General features: G+C 48.4%; 2 protein-coding genes across 7 annotated transcripts in view; one reads left to right on the forward strand and one right to left on the reverse strand.

Annotated features, from left to right (window-relative positions):
• The window catches only part of LOC134994743 (zinc finger protein 436-like), a 497,924-nt gene that overhangs the window by 314,921 nt on the left and 165,313 nt on the right, over positions 1-17,690 (reverse strand). The window lies entirely within an intron of this gene.
• The window catches only part of LOC134994942 (oocyte zinc finger protein XlCOF7.1-like), a 189,198-nt gene that overhangs the window by 143,605 nt on the left and 27,903 nt on the right, over positions 1-17,690 (forward strand). The gene's annotated exons all lie outside the window — the stretch shown is intronic.

Raw genomic sequence — 17,690 nt, forward strand, 5'->3', positions numbered from 1 at the left:
ACATGTCCACGCTTATAGGTGATACTTTTACAATCTCCTTAAAATGCTTTTTCAACAGTAGGTATGTATGCACCAAATCTTGAGTATTGTTACTCATACTACTGCCTCCCTCAGTAGTATAAAATACCTGTGACCAGGTGTTACAGATGGGTCCACGGTTATCTTGACTAGTTTTCTGCGCCTACGCACAACATGGTTTATTAACATAAACCCTTCATCTATTGTTCTCAGCTGCAATACAATACAGAGAACAATACAGCAGGGGATTAAGTACGACTGGCCAGTCTCAGTTAATCCTATTAAAGGTCAAGATAAACGTGGACCCATCTGTATGTAGTATTTGATTGCCCTGTTTATAATCCTGAATTAGGGAACTGTGGGTGGGATACATTTGCCCATGCCTCCAAGCATCACACAGCCCATCGTAATCCAGTGCTGTGAATGAAGTGTTACAATGTGATGCCTGGCCACACCAACCCCTGAACCCATCGCTAATACTGATAAATTATAAAACAATATTCAGGACTTACCTATCACTGTGCTTTTCCCAATATGTAGTCTGTAAATGCTAGAGATCTATACAAATTAAAAACACCCTTAGGCAGTTGGGAGCTGTGCTAGTCCAAGCTGAAAGAGTCTCTGCCTTCAAATGTAGACATATGCACAATATAGAATATATGGGGGGGGGGGGGGGGGGGGTTTTGAACCGCACACCATAATTCCAAACATAATGAGAGGTGCTGTCATGCTGAGACTTGTAGTTCCGCACAGCAATAATAAATATGCAGATGCACACTCTATTGTACCAAGCACTGCTAATCAGAATAATTATAATGAACTCTAACATAGAGCATATTGAGGTGCTTGGCATACCTTTTGGCCAAAAAACATGAGCCCACCAACCAACGTCCAGGTGACCCCTAACACTAAGATTTAATTACAAGGTGTGGGAGCCCACAAAGTCAGCAATGGCCAGCTGCACCAAGGTATCACACTAGTGAGAGGCTGAAGTGTAATCATCTTTAAATTACACTAAATGTTGCAAGTGTTTTGTCCAAACAGCCCATCTTGTCACACATCAGCGCACCCACACCAGGGAGAGGCCATTTGTGTTCTCATTGTGTAGCTTAATATTGGTTGACATCTGAAAATTCACACCGGGTGTAAATGGTCTGCAACTAGGTGACTGAGCAGCCATTTGGTTATGTAATGATCCTTTTTCATGAACTGGAAATTGCATATGTAAAAGGAGCCGCATCTAGTTGAGGATCCATCTGGAAATCCGCATAATGGATACAATAACACATTAGGAGCAACCTTTCCATTTGACTACATTTTAATATTTTTCCTAAATTACTTCTATACTTCATTTGTTATGAAAGTGAAGGGACATCGGAACTGTTTATGCTACATCTGTCACATGTATATGTTTAATGTGTTATTAGAAAGAAAATAATAATTTACTCACCGGTAATTCTATTTCTCGTAGTCCGTAGTGGATGCTGCGGACTCCGTAAGGACCTTGGGTAATAGACGGGCTCCGCAGGAGACTGGGCACTCTAAAGAAAGATTCAGTACTATCTGGTGTGCACTGGCTCCTCCCTCTATGCCCCTCCTCCAGACCTCAGTTAAGGAAACTGTGCCCGGAAGAGCTGACATTACAAGGAAAGGATTTTGGAATCCAGGGTAAGACTCATACCAGCCACACCAATCACACTGTACAACTTGTGATAAACTTACCCAGTTAACAGTATGAACAACAACTGAGCATCACTCAACCGATGCTACATAACCATAACCCTTTGTTAAGCAATAACTATATACACGTATTGCAGAAAGTCCGCACTTGGGACGGGCGCCCAGCATCCACTACGGACTACGAGAAATAGAATTACCGGTGAGTAAATTCTTATTTTCTCTAACGTCCTAGTGGATGCTGGGGACTCCGTAAGGACCATGGGGATTATACCAAAGCTCCCAAACGGGCGGGAGAGTGCGGATGACTCTGCAGCACCGAATGGGCAAACAGAATTTTGCAAAAGTGTTTGAACCCGACCAAGTAGCAGCTCGGCAAAGCTGTAATGCCGAGACCCCTCGGGCAGCCGCCCAAGAAGAGCCCACTTTCCTTGTGGAATGGGCTTTCACTGATTTCGGCTGCGGCAATCCCGCAGCAGAATGAGCCTGCTGATTCGTGTTACAGATCCAGCGAGCAATAGTTTGCTTTGAAGCAGGAGCACCCAGCTTGTTGGATGCATACAGGATAAACAGCGAGTCAGTCTTCCTGACTCCAGCCGTTCTGGTTACATAAATCTTCAAAGCCCGGACTACGTCCAGCAACTTGGAGTCCTTCAAGTCACGAGTAGCCGCAGGCACCACAATAGGTTGGTTCAAATTAAAAGATGACACCACCTTTGGCAGAAACTGCGGACGAGTCCGCAATTCTGCCCTGTCCATATGGAAAACCAGATAGGGGCTTTTACATGACAAAGCCGCCAATTCTGACACACGCCTAGCTGAAGCTAAAGCCAACAGCATGACCACTTTCCACGTGAGATACTTTAGTTCCACGGTCTTAAGTGGCTCAAACCAGTGGGATTTCAGGAAATCCAACACCACGTTAAGATCCCAAGGTGCCACTGGTGGCACAAAAGGGGGCTGAATATGCAGCACTCCCTTAACAAACGTCTGAACCTCAGGCAGTGAAGCCAGTTCTTTTTGAAAGAAGATGGATAGGGCCAAAATCTGGACCTTTATGGACCCTAATTTTAGGCCCATAGTCACACCTGACTGTAGGAAGTGCAGGAATCGACCCAGCTGGAATTCCTCTGTAGGGGCCTTTCTGGCCTCACACCAAGCAACATATTTTCGCCATATACGGTGATAATGCTTTGCTGTCTTGCAGTTCCGGGTACCAAGTCCTTCTTTGCCAGTCCGGAACAATGAGAATTGTTTTCACTCTTCTTTTCCTTACGATTCTCAGTACCTTGGGTATGAGAGGAAGAGGAGGAAACACATAGACCGACTGGAACACCCACGGTGTTACCAGTGCGTCCACAGCTATCGCCTGAGGGTCCCTTGACCTGGCGCAATACCTTTTTAGCTTTTTGTTGAGGCGGGACGCCATCATGTCCACCTGTGGCAGTTCCCACCGACTTGCAATCTGCGTGAAGACTTCTTGATGAAGTCCCCACTCTCCCGGGTGGAGGTCGTGCCTGCTGAGGAAGTCTGCTTCCCAGTTGTCCACTCCCGGAATGAACACTGCTGACAGTGCTTGCACGTGATTCTCCGCCCAACGAAGAATCCTGGTGGCTTCCGCCATCGCCACTCTGCTTCTTGTGCCGCCCTGGCGGTTTACATGAGCCACTGCGGTGATGTTGTCTGACTGAATCAGCACCGGTTGGTTGCGAAGCAGAGGCTCCGCTTGACTCAGGGCGTTGCATATGGCCCTTAGTTCCAGGATATTTATGTGCAGACAAGCCTCCTGACTTGACCACAACCCTTGGAAGTTTCTTCCCTGAGTGATTGCCCCCCATCCTCGGAGGCTCGCATCCGTGGTCACCAGGACCCAGTCCTGTATGCCGAACTGTCACAACTGAGGGCCTGAGCTGACGGGAGGCAGCCTCAGTTGTAGGGGCTGAGATGTACCGGAACCTGGGAGGTTGTATCAGACCCCTGGACATGTAAGTAACGTGAATAATAACTGCCCGAAGGCGTGACCACGACAACTTGGATAAAAGTCAATGATGTTTATTATGACAACTCCGCAACACAGCAGCAGTAAAAGAAAAACGTAAAAGTCAGCAAAGAATAAATACAGTTCCTGGGTACTACAGGATGGCAGGAGCCACAGGGCACTGGTAGTGTGAGATAGTTCTTATGATCTTCTAGATGGAAAGTCCTTACCAGGCCCGACTGTAGCAATGGAGATAACCCAGGATTGTGCCAGCTGGTGTTCCAGGAAAAGCTGGGTTGCTGAAGATAAAACAGCTGCTGTGGATACTGGCTGGAACCAGACTGTTGTTAGCACGGAGTGGATACTGGCTGGAACCAGTTAAATAATAAATGAACTTGGGAGCGATGAAATATGAACTGAAATGTAGAACTTGAGAGCGGAGAAATAATAATACCGGTGGAGAGTGGTAAAGTGTAGAAAGGACACCGGCCCTTTAAGGAAAGCTGTACTCTGCTGGAAGCTGAGCTGGAAGCAGGTAATGTTGTAGCTGGAAACAGATGAATCCACAATGGATTGGAGAGTCAGGCTACACCGCAGGTGGAATGCTGGTGCGGGTCTCTATGGTGGAAGTCTTGAGACAGGAGCTGGAACCTGGAAGACAATCACAGGAGAGAGACAAACAGGAACTAGGTTTGACAACCAAAGCACTGACGCCTTCCTTGCTCAGGCACAGTGTATTTATACCTGCAGCAAGGAATTGATTGGCTAGGCAATTATGCAGATTATCAATACTGAGAACAGATTGGTGGAAATGATCAGCTGACAGAATCCAAGATGGCTGCGCCCATGCAGACACTTGGAGGGAAGTTTGGTTTGTAATCCATGTGGTAATGAAAACAGTAATGGCGGCGCCGGCCACCGGAGACAGGAGGCGCCAGGCTGACAGATGCACATCCAACCACGCGGACACAGCGGAGGCCGCGGCTGACGTAATCGCCACTCAGACACTCTGCATGCAGAAGTTCAGGGACGGCGGCGGAGGCCGCGGGAGACGCCATGCCAGGTGTAATATGGCGTTTACTGTGACAGCGTCCCAGAGTGACAGGAGAGGATACAGGAATGTACACATCAGGATAACAGATGGGATCCGGTCCTGGAGCGCTGAGCCAGCCTTAGGAGGCATCTGATGGGTAAGAAATGGCGTCCAGATACCCGGATCGTGACAGCACCCCCCCCTTTAGGAGTGGCCCCAGGACACTTCTTTGGCTTTTGAGGAAACTTGGAATGGAATCTCCGGACCAAGGCAGGAGCATGGACATCAGAAGCATTGGTCCATGAACGTTCCTCAGGACCATAACCCTTCCAGTCAATAAGATATTGTAGTTGACCGTAACGGTGACGTGAGTCCAGGATCTTGGCCACTTCATACTCAACGCCTCGTTGAGTTTGGACTTTCGGAGTTGGAGGAAGTGAGGAATGAAACCGATTCAAGATCAGCGGTTTCAACAGGGAAACATGGAATGTCCTGGGTATTTTTAAGAAGGGAGGCAACTGGAGTCTGTAAGCAACAGGATTGATGACTTGTTCAATCTTGAAAGGACCGATATAGCGAGGTGCAAACTTCATACTGGGAACTCTTAACCTCAAATTCTTCGTGGATAACATACCCGATCACCCACCCTGAGAGGAGGAACTGCTCGACGCTTCTTATCCGCAAACTTCTTGTACCTGAACGATGCCTTGAGCAGAGCTGATTGTACGCTCTTCCAGATATTGGCAAACTGATGCAAGGTGATATCCACTGCGGGAACAGAAGTTGCTGGAAGCGGTTGGAACTCAGGGACTTTAGGGTGGAATCCAAAGTTAGTGAAGAATGGTGTTGAAGCAGATGAAGAATGATACTGGTTGTTATGACAGAACTCGGCCCAGGGAAGTAATTGAACCCAGTCATCTTGAGAGGAGGACACATAGATGCGGAGGAAGGCCTCCAAGTCCTGATTCACCCTCTCGGTTTGACCATTGGTCTGAGGATGGTAAGCCGTGGAAAACTTTAGCTTGACTTGGAGGACTTGACATAAACTTCGCCAGAATTTGGCTGTGAATTGAACTCCTCGATCTGAGATAATTTCTTCAGGAAGACCGTGGAGTCGGAAGATCTCTTGTATGAATACTTGAGCCAACTTGGAAGCTGACGGAAGACCGGTGAGAGGAATGAAGTGTGCCATCTTGGTGAACCGGTCAACTACCACCCAGATGGTATTGAACTTGTTGCACATGGGTAAATCTGTAATAAAATCCATCGACAAATGGGTCCAAGGTCGACGGGGAACAGATAGTGGAACCAGTTGCCCCGCAGGCGACTGGCGGGATACCTTATGCTGAGCACACTTTGGGCAAGATGCAATAAACTCCAAGACGTCCTTTCTCAGAGTTGGCCACCAATAGGACCTAGAGATAAACTCCAGGGTTTTTTGGATACCTGTATGTCCGGCAAAACGGGAAGCATGGGCCCAATGCATGAGCTTCTTCCTTAGCATCGGTTTCACAAAACTTTTCCCTGATGGGGGCGTAGAGTCCATCCCTACCGTGGAGAATGCCAACGGATTTATAATAGGATGCTTGTCTGAAGACTCTGACTCATTTTCTTGCTCCCATGAGCGGGAAAGGGCATCGGCCTTGCGATTCTGAGAGCCCGGACAGAACTGGAGTTTAAAGTCGAACCTGGAAAAGAAAAGTGCCCATCTGGCCTGACGAGGGTTGAGACATTGTGCGCCTTTCAGATATAAAAGGTTCTTGTGGTCTGTAAGTATGGTGATTGAATGAGAAGCTCCCTCCAACAGATACCTCCACTCTTCTAGAGCGAGCTTGATGGCTAGCAACTCCTGGTCGCCAATGGCATAGTTGCGCTCAGCTGGGGAGAACTTCCGGGAGAAGAAACTGCAAGGGTGTAAATGGCCATCTTTAGCCCTCTGAGATAACACCGCTCCTACTCCAACGGAGGAGGCATCCACCTCTAAGATGAAAGGAGAGTCGATGTCAGGCTGTTTCAGAACAGGCGCAGAGATGAACCTTTGTTTTAAAAGATGAAATGCTTGCATGGCTTCTTCAGACCACTTGGACGGGTTAGCACCCTTCTTAGTGAAAGCAGTAATAGGCGCCACAATGGTGGAAAAGTCTCGTATAAACTTTCGGTAATAGTTGGCGAACCCTAAGAACCTCTGGACCCCTTTGAGGGTTAAGGGTACCGGCCAATTTTGGATTGCTTGTAGTTTCTCAGGATCCATCTCTAGTCCGGAACCGGACACAATGTACCCTAGAAACGGAATGAACTTGACTTCAAAGACGCATTTTTCTAATTTGCAATAGAGATGATTGACACGGAGACGGGACAGAACCTCTTTAACCCAAACACGATGTTCCTCTAAATCGTTGGCAAAAATGAGGATATCGTCTAGATAGACCACGACATGACGGTATAGAATGTCTCTGAAGATCTCATTGACAAAATGCTGGAAGACAGCTGGAGCATTGCTCAATCCGAAGGGCATGACGAGGTACTCATAATGTCCGTCACGGGTGTTAAAGGCGGTCTTCCACTCGTCACCCTCACGGATCCGGATGAGATTGTATGCACCTCTCAAGTCCAGCTTTGTAAAGATGGTAGCTCCGCTAACTCTGTCAAAGAGCTCAGTAATCAGGGGTAAAGGATAACGGTTCTTGATGGTAATGTCGTTCAAACCTCTGTAGTCGATGCACGGCCGCAGACCACCATCTTTCTTTTTTACAAAAAAGAAGCCTGCGCCGGCTGGAGAAGAAGAAGGTCGAATGAACCCCTTTGCTAGGTTCTCTTTAATATATTCCTCCATAGAATGCGTCTCAGGCAGAGACAACGGATAAGTTCGGCCTCGAGGTGGAACCTTCCCTGGAACGAGATCAATCGGGCAGTCCCATTCTCTATGAGGAGGAAGGATATCAGCAGAAGCTTTACTGAACACATCCGTGAAATCTTGATATGGAGGAGGTGGAACATCAGACGACCTGGGGGAGGAAGAACAGACAGGCAATACTTTAAACAAACATGTCTCAGCACAGGAGGAACCCCATGCCAGGATTTGCGTAGTCGTCCAATCAATTGTAGGATTGTGAAGACGGAGCCATGGAAGGCCCAGGACCACAGGATGTGTGGCTCTTGGAATCACTAAAAAAGAAATAAGTTCGGAATGAAGAACTCCCACTCTCAGACGAACTGGTAGAGTCCTTAAAGAAATAACTGCATCAAAAATTTTGCTGCCATCCACGGCAGTTAAAGAAATGGACGAAGGAAGTCTCTCGGTGGGTAGGGACCACCGTTTAACATAGGCTTCGGTAATAAAGTTCCCAGCTGCTCCGGAATCAAGGAGGGCAATGACGTTCCGATAACGTTGAGCAACTTGAAGCGAGACTGGGAGATTACAATCTTGAGGAGATGGAGAGGAGATCATTACTCCTAGCCGGCCCTCTCCTTGGCGAGCTAGGATTTGGAGTTTCCCGGACGTTTGGGACAGGCATTAATGGTGTGAGACGGAGCTGCACAATAGAGACAGAGAGACTCGGAGAGACGTCTTCGGCGCTCAGCAGGAGTTAAACGGGAACGGCCAAGTTGCATGGGCTCATCTTTAGATGGTGACAGTTGACGAGGAGGAGGAGCAGAAGATTTTGGAGCAGATGATCTTCCACGCTCAGTTGCTCTCTCTCTGAAACGTAAATCAACTTTCGTGCAGAGTGAGATTAGCTCATCTAACTTAGAAGGTAAGTCTCTGGTAGCTAACTCATCTTTAATACGCTCAGATAAGCCATGCCAGAATGCAGCATACAGGGCCTCGTCGTTCCATGCCAGTTCGGATGCCAGGATCTGGAACTGTATCAGATATTGTCCTACAGTACGTGACCCCTGGCGTAAACGGAGAATCTCGGATGAAGCTGAGGTTACCCGGCCTGGCTCGTCGAAGATGCGCCTGAATGTTGACACGAAGGCAGTGTAGGAAGATAGCAGGGTGTCGGACCTCTCCCATAACGGTGATGCCCAATCAAGGGCTGAGCCACTGAGAAGAGAAATAATGTAGGCAATTTTTGTACGGTCACTGGGAAAATTGCCAGGTTGTAGCTCAAACTGAATCTCACACTGGTTGAGAAATCCCCTGCAGAATCTTGGAGATCCGTCAAATTTTGCTGGCGTTGGAAGATGAAGATGTGGAGCAGAAATGGGTAAGGTGGGTGGGGTTATAGCTGGAGTCACTGTGGCTGACGCACCAGACGCGCCTGATCCACGGAGAGTTGTCTGAATCCCATCCAGCCGAGTAGAGAGATCCTGGAGACAGCGGATGATGTGGCCCTGTGCAGCCTCCTGATGTTCTAGTCGGGCTGCCAGTTCTTGCATCGGCCTGGCCGCTTGATCCTGGTCCCCGGCTGGATTCATTTGGTCAGTGCTTACTGTCACAACTGAGGGCCTGAGCTGACGGGAGGCAGCCTCAGTTGTAGGGGCTGAGATGTACCGGAACCTGGGAGGTTGTATCAGACCCCTGGACATGTAAGTAACATGAATAATAACTGCCCGAAGGCGTGACCACGACAACTTGGATAAAAGTCAATGATGTTTATTATGACAACTCCGCAACACAGCAGCAGTAAAAGAAAAACGTAAAAGTCAGCAAAGAATAAATACAGTTCCTGGGTACTACAGGATGGCAGGAGCCACAGGGCACTGGTAGTGTGAGATAGTTCTTATGATCTTCTAGATGGAAAGTCCTTACCAGTCCCGACTGTAGCAATGGAGATAACCCAGGATTGTGCCAGCTGGTGTTCCAGGAAAAGCTGGGTTGCTGAAGATAAAACAGCTGCTGTGGATACTGGCTGGAACCAGACTGTTGTTAGCACGGAGTGGATACTGGCTGGAACCAGTTAAATAATAAATGAACTTGGGAGCGATGAAATATGAACTGAAATGTAGAACTTGAGAGCGGAGAAATAATAATACCGGTGGAGAGTGGTAAAGTGTAGAAAGGACACCGGCCCTTTAAGGAAAGCTGTACTCTGCTGGAAGCTGAGCTGGAAGCAGGTAATGTTGTAGCTGGAAACAGATGAATCCACAATGGATTGGAGAGTCAGGCTACACCGCAGGTGGAATGCTGGTGCGGGTCTCTATGGTGGAAGTCTTGAGACAGGAGCTGGAACCTGGAAGACAATCACAGGAGAGAGACAAACAGGAACTAGGTTTGACAACCAAAGCACTGACGCCTTCCTTGCTCAGGCACAGTGTATTTATACCTGCAGCAAGGAATTGATTGGCTAGGCAATTATGCAGATTATCAATACTGAGAACAGATTGGTGGAAATGATCAGCTGACAGAATCCAAGATGGCTGCGCCCATGCAGACACTTGGAGGGAAGTTTGGTTTGTAATCCATGTGGTAATGAAAACAGTAATGGCGGCGCCGGCCACCGGAGACAGGAGGCGCCAGGCTGACAGATGCACATCCAACCACGCGGACACAGCGGAGGCCGCGGCTGACGTAATCGCCACTCAGACACTCTGCATGCAGAAGTTCAGGGACGGCGGCGGAGGCCGCGGGAGACGCCATGCCAGGTGTAATATGGCGTTTACTGTGACAGCGTCCCAGAGTGACAGGAGAGGATACAGGAATGTACACATCAGGATAACAGATGGGATCCGGTCCTGGAGCGCTGAGCCAGCCTTAGGAGGCATCTGATGGGTAAGAAATGGCGTCCAGATACCCGGATCGTGACACGAACCTGCGGCCCTCGAGAAGGTGAGCACTCTGCAGCCACCACAGAAGAGACACCCTGGCCCTGGGGGACAGGGTGATCAGCCGATGCATCTGATGATGCGATCCGGACCACTTGTCCAACAGATCCCACTGAAAGATCCTCGCATGGAACCTGCCAAAGGGAATGGCTTCGTATGATGCCACCATCTTTCCCAGGACTCGCGTGCATTGATGCACCGACACCTGTTTCGGTTTTAAGAGGTCTCTGACTAGAGTCACGAGCTCCTGAGCCTACTCCGCCGGGAGAAACACCTTCTTCTGGTCTGTGTCCAGAATCATGCCCAGAAAGGGCAGACGCGTCGTAGGAATCAGCTGCGATTTTGGGATATTCAGAATCCAGCCGTGCTGTTGCAACACTTCCTGAGAGTGTGCTACGCTGATCAGCAACTGCTCTCTGGACCTCACCTTTATGAGGAGATCGTCCAAGTATGGGATAATTGTGACTCCTTGCTTTCTCAGGAGCACCATCATTTCCGCCATTAAATGGTAAATATTCTCGGTGCCGTGTAGAGCCCAAACGGCAACGTCTGGAATTGGTAATGACACAAATCTGAGGTACTCCTGATGAGGTGGATAAATGGGGACATGCAAGTAAGCATCCTTGATGTCCAGAGACACCATAAAATCCCCCTCTTCCAGGCTTGCAATGACCGCTCTGAGCGATTCCATTTTGAACTTGAATTTCTTCAGATAAATGTTCAGGGATTTTAAATTCAAGATGGGTCTGACCGAACCGTCCGGTTTCGGTACTACAAACATAGTGGAATAGTAACCCCTTCCCTGTTGAAGGAGAGGAACCTTTACAACCACCTGCTGGAGGTATAACTTGTGAATTGCTGCCAGCACTACCTCCCTTTCCATGGGGGAAACTGGCAAGGCCGATTTTAGGTAACGGTGAGGGGGCGTCACCTCGAATTCCAGTTTGTATCCCTGAGACACAACTTGTATAGCCCAAGGATCCACCTGGAGCGAACCCACTGGTGGCTGAAATGTCGGAGACGCGCCCCCACGGCTCCTGGCTCCGCCTATGGAGCCCCAGCGTCATGCGGTGGATTTAGTGGAAGCCGGGGAGGACTTTTGTTCCTGGGAACTAGCTGCGTGGTGCAGCCTCTTTCCTTTACCCCTGCCTCTGGCAAGAAAGGATGCACCTCTAACTTTCTTGCTCTTTTGCGAACGAAAGGACTGCATTTGGTAATATTTGACTTCCCAGCCGTAGCTGTGGAAACTAGGTCTGAGAGACCGTCTCCAAACAATTCCTCACCCTTATAAGGTAAAACCTCCATGTGTTTTTTAGAGTCGGTATCCCCTGTCCATTGCCGAGTCCATAAGACCCTCCTGGCAGAAATGGACATTGCGTTTACTCTAGAGCCCAGCAGGCAAATGTCCCTCTGGGCATCCCGCATATATAGGACCGCGTCCTTGATATGTGCCAGGGTCATTAGAACAGAGTCCCTGTCCAGGGTATCTAACTCCTCAGACAGAGTATCCGTCCATGCTGCTACCGCACTCAGGGCCGGTGCAAGGTTTCTAAGCACCCTAGGCAAAATTTTAGCTTTCTGCCCCCCTGGAGGGATGGAGGAGCCGGTGAAGCTGTGACACAGGACATGGGCACATGAGGGGCGACATGGGGACATGAGGCGGGTAGAAGGGGATGGAGGGACACAAAACCTAAGGATATGAGGGGGTGTGACACAGGACCTGGGCACATGAGGGAGAGGGGGGACACAGAACCTTGGGACATGGGGGGGAGGTGACACAGGACAAGTACAGTACACATGAGGTGGAGGAGATGACACAGGACCTGCTACATGAGGGTAGAGAGAGGGGTAGGAGGGACACAGGACCTGGGGACATGGGGGGGGGTGACACAGGATATGGGGGGGGGGGGTGACAAGACCTGGACACATTAGGGGGAAGGGGTGACAGTACCTGGGAACATGAATGGGAGGAAGTGACACAGGACATGGGCACAAGATGGGGGAAAGGGAAGGAGGGACATAGGACCTAGGGACATCAGGGGTGGAGGTGGGACACAGGACCTGGGGACATGGGAAGGTGACACAGGACATTTACACATGGGGAGAAGGTGACAGTACATGGGCACATGAGGGTGGAGAGAGGGAGAGGAGGGACACAGGAACAGAGGACATGGGGAGAGGTGACACAGGACATGTACAGTACACGAGGGGGAAAGGGTGACACAGGACATTGGGCACAAGACGGAGGATGGGTGAGGAGGGACATGGGACCTAGGGACATCGGGGGGGGGGGGGGGAGAAGTACATAGGACCTACGGAAATCAGGGGGGGGGAGAGAGAGGTACATAGGACCTAGGGACATAAGGGGGGGGGGGGGGTTACATAGGACCTAGGGACATCAGGGGGGGAAAAGGTACATTGGACCTAGGGACATCAGGGGGGAAGATGGGACACAGGACCTCACTTGGGATCATCGTGGAGGAAGAGAGCATTGGGGAGATACAAAACCCGCACTGCTTTGGCAGTTCAGTGTTGTGTATGCTGAGGAGAGATTCTTACCTCACCTCAGATTCGTTTCTCCTCCTCTGCCTGGCGACTATACTGTGCTGTGGGGGCGGCTCAGGTCAAGCGCTGTTTGTCCGGCGGTCCTTGCTGCCAAGAATTCAGGACATGCAGCTGAAAGCGCTGGCCGGGTACAGCTGCAGCTTCTGCGCAAGCGCAATGCCGTTTAGACGCCTGCAGGGAACCTGGAAGTTCCGGCGGCAGGTAACGCGCTGTCCTCCTCTGTCCGTGGCGCCTGCCTGTCAGCTCTGCATCCTCTCTTGCTTTCAGTGGTGCCGATCTCTATGACTGTGCCTGACTCCCTGAGCAGCTGATGACACAGGCGCTGCTCCTATGCCCGCCGACCCCTAATCTAAAAACAAGGGTGTCTCTCAGAGACATTCTTCATTTTTCTACTAGGCAGTCTCAGTGGGCCGCCCCCTCAGGTCCCGGCGCCCATAGGCAGCTGCCTAAAGCTGCCTAATGGAAGCGCCGGCTCTGACCGCACTACACATCCAGGCCGAAGCAATTGCTGGCCTCAGCAGCGTACCAGAATGTGTGTAAACAGACTTCAGGATAGCTTCCTGCTTTCTATCCGCAGGATCCTTTAGAGCGGCCGTATCCTGAGACAGCAGGGCCACCTTCTTAGACAAGCGTGTCAACGCCTTGTCTACCCTGGGGGAGGATTCCCAGCGTAACCTGTCTGTTGGCGGGAAAGGAAACGCCATCAGCAATCTCTTGGAAATTACTACCTTCCTATCAGGGGAATCACACGCTTTTTCACAAAATTCATTCAATTCATGTGACGGGGGAAAAGCCACTTCTTGCTTTTTCTCCCCATACATATAAATCCTCTTGTCAGGGACAGGATTCTCCTCAGAAATGTGTAACACATCCTTCATTGCCACAATCATGTAGCGGATGGCTTTAGTCATTTTAGGCTGCAACTTTGCATCATCGTCATCGACACTGGAATCAGATTCCGTGTCGACGTCTGTGTCAACTAACTGGGATATTGGGCGCTTTTGAGACCCTGACGGCCTCTGCGCTGTGGGAGCAGGTATGGGATGAGACCCCGACTGTCCCAGGGCTACAGCTTTATCCAATCTGTTATGTAAGCTTACATTATCATTTAACACCTTCCACATATCCATCCAATCAGGTGTCGGCCACGTCGGGGGCGACACCACATCTATTTGCACTTGTTCTGCCTCCACGTATCCTTCCTCATCAAACATGTCGACACAGGCGTACCGACACACCGCACACATACAGGGAACGCTCTGACTGAGGACAGGACCCCACAAAGGCTTTTGGGGAGACAGAGAGAGAGTATGCCAGCACACACCCCAGCGCTATATAACCCAGGGATTACACTGTACCTTAGTGTTTACCCAGTAGCTGCTGTTTTTATATATGTATATATATATATATATATATCTGCGCCTAAATTTATGTGCCCCCCCTCTCTTTTTTACCCTCTATTGCACCTGTATACTGCAGGGGAGAGCTTGGGGAGCGTCCTTCCAGTGGAGCTGTGAAGAGAAAATGGCGCTGGTGTGCTGAAGAAGAAGGCCCCGCCCCCTCAGCGGCGGGCTTCTGTCCCGCTTCTCATGTGTAAAAATGGCGGGGGCTCGCACATATATACAGTGCCTGACTGTATATATGTATACTTTTGCCATCAGGTATCTTAATTGCTGCCCAGGGCGCCCCCCCCCCCCCCCTGCGCCCTGCACCCTACAGTGACCGGAGTGTGTGGGTGTGCTGCGGGAGCAATGGCGCACAGCTGCAGTGCTGTGCGCTACCTTAAGTGAAGACAGGAGTCTTCTGCCGCCGATTTCGATGTCTTCTTGCTTCTGCTGCTTCTGTACTTCTGGCTCTGCGAGGGGGACTGCGGCGCGGCTCTGGGAACGGACGACCAAGGTCAGGTACCTGTGTTCGATCCCTCTGGAGCTAATGGTGTCCAGTAGCCTAAGAAGCGCAACTTAGCTGCAGTGAGTAGGTTTGCGTCTCTCCCCTCCGTCCCACGTAGCAGAGAGTCTGTTGCCAGCAGAAGCTCTCTGAAAATAAAAAACCTGACAAAATACTTTCTTTTCTAGCAAGCTCAGGAGAGCCCACTAGGAGCACCCAGCTCTGGCCGGGCACAGATTCTAACTGAGGTCTGGAGTAGGGGCATAGAGGGAGGAGCCAGTGCACACCAGATAGTACTGAATCTTTCTTTAGAGTGCCCAGTCTCCTGCAGAGCCCGTTTATTCCCCATGGTCCTTACGGAGTCCGCAGCATCCACTAGGACGTTAGAGAAAACGCCTTGGGCACTACCACATCTTCATATAAGATTATAAAAGCAGTTTCATATAATACAAGAATAAAAATAAATTTGAGTCCAAGACTTTCAGATCGTTATGTAATTGAAAGGAATCTCCTGATTAGTCCAGTAAATCAGAAGTCCATATTAACCTTAATGCATAAATAGAGGTAAAAAATCCTATTTGAGAATAGTGATGTATCCTTAGGGGGTTATTCAATGCTTGTCGGATCCTTTCTGACGGAAAGGATCCGACAAAGCAATATTCAATGAACGGCCAAATCCGATTCTTATTAAAGCCGGATTGACATTGTCGGAAACGGGCCCAAAACCTGTCGGATTTGGCCGCGGAATCCATTAAAACACGTTTGATCCGCAGCTAATCCGCCGATCCACATGTTTTCTGACAAGTCGTAATTCCAGTCTTGTCGGAAAAAACAGGGGCTTTGAATAGGTCGGAACAGGTTCCAACCTAATAATGTTGGAAACTGCCGTCTTTCCGACAAGACGGCAGTTTCCGACTACAATTGAATATACTGAGTATATAGTGTACAGAATTCTATTACACAGATGTGATTAAGTTGCTTGCAGTAATTCTGCATATACAAGAAAATATCAGATAGATAACATAGGGGGTAATTCAGACCTGATCGCAGCAGCAAATTTGTTAGTTGAGCAAAACCATGTGCACTGCAGGGGGGCAGATGTAACATGTGCAGAGAGAGTTAAGGGCCCCATACACTAGAACGATGCTGCCCGATTTAATTTGGCCCGATATATATCATCAGATGAAATCTGCATTTTGGTGGTGTTTCCGATCCGATGCGCGTTCCCGTGAGCATCGGATCGGATCCTCCAGATTGACCGTGCTGCACTAGTGATCATGTCCGACCCCGCAGGCATAGCTGGGATCGCACAAGATACATTGTATGCAAAAGGACCACATACAATGTATCTTGTGCGATCGTGCCACCCGGGATACTGCCGGGGTGATCGCCTGCGACATGAGGGTCGGACATGTCGCATAAGTGTAAGGGGCCCTTTAGATTTGGGTGGGGTGTGTCCAAACTGAAATTTTAATTGCAGTGCAAAAATAAAGCAGCCAGTATTCACCCTGCACAGAAACAATATAACCCACCCAAATCTAACTCTCTGCACATGTTACTTCTGCCCCCCTGCAGTGCACATGGTTTTGCCCAACTGCTAACAAATTTGCTGCTACGATCAACTCTGAATTACCCCCATAGTGCTTCTTTGAGAAGAGTATACAGTTTATTAAAAAATGAAAATGTAAAGATCACATTTCTTCCAACATATAAATCTACCACAATCTGTGAAAGTAATTGGAACCATACTGTGTTTGGCTTTGATTTTTAATGGGAGGGTCCGGATACCTTCCTCCTCCCTCCAAGTAAATCACCAGCGTCAAAGCATGATGGTCCAAAGGTATTCTTGGATGTAGGTAAGTGAAGCCAAATGCTGTCAACGCGTTTCGAATATATAACTCTTCCTCAGGGCAGTATTGCTCTTACCTGGATGCATCCCAGTGGTTATAGTAAAGAGACCTGGAACTACTTTCCATAACCTCCAAATTGTTCTTTGTATATAAGCACCTCGAAACATAAATATTGACACTTTTTATTATTCTTATAAAATATATGGTACAGATTTACATATAAACATGTTTAGCGTTACAAATATATAACTTTCAAAATCCCATAGAACATTCACTTCTGATTCATCCTCATAGGATAGTATTAATATATATGCGTTCCGTTCTAAGATATTAGCTTTCAATACCTGAAATTATGTAATCATACAGATATATAAACAGACCACTTTCACTTGATAATTATAAACTGTAACAATTTCATTACAGAGTTAAATATAATTATAAACTAACAATTTCATTAGACAGAGTAAAATCTGAATCACAAAAATATATTTTACATGCCCAAAAAGACTATCATAAAAACCATTTCATTACAAATTTTTTGTTAAGTCCATCAGTAACGATGGTTCCTAACTTGTAAATCCAGGCCTTTTCGGCTCTAGCTAATAGGCCCTCTTCATCTCTGTTCCAATTTATCTTGATCTGCTGGATGTCTAGAAATCGTTTGATTGCTTTTGTAGAGCAGTTATGGGAGACTCTAAAATGGTTGGCTAAATTATGAGTTTCAAGGCTTTTTTTAAAATATTTCTCAGATGTTCTGCATTACGTGTTTTAGGGCCCATGAAAACAAAACAAAAGCAACATGTACACTAAATTAAATAAATGACATTACTTGGATGGCAGGTAATAAGATTTTTATTTTTAATTCTTTATTGTTAACAACAAAAAAACTACTTTGATGTTTTACATGGAACTT

This window comes from Pseudophryne corroboree, chromosome 2, assembly GCF_028390025.1.
Source record: "Pseudophryne corroboree isolate aPseCor3 chromosome 2, aPseCor3.hap2, whole genome shotgun sequence".
NCBI classification, from domain to species: Eukaryota; Metazoa; Chordata; class Amphibia; order Anura; family Myobatrachidae; genus Pseudophryne; species Pseudophryne corroboree.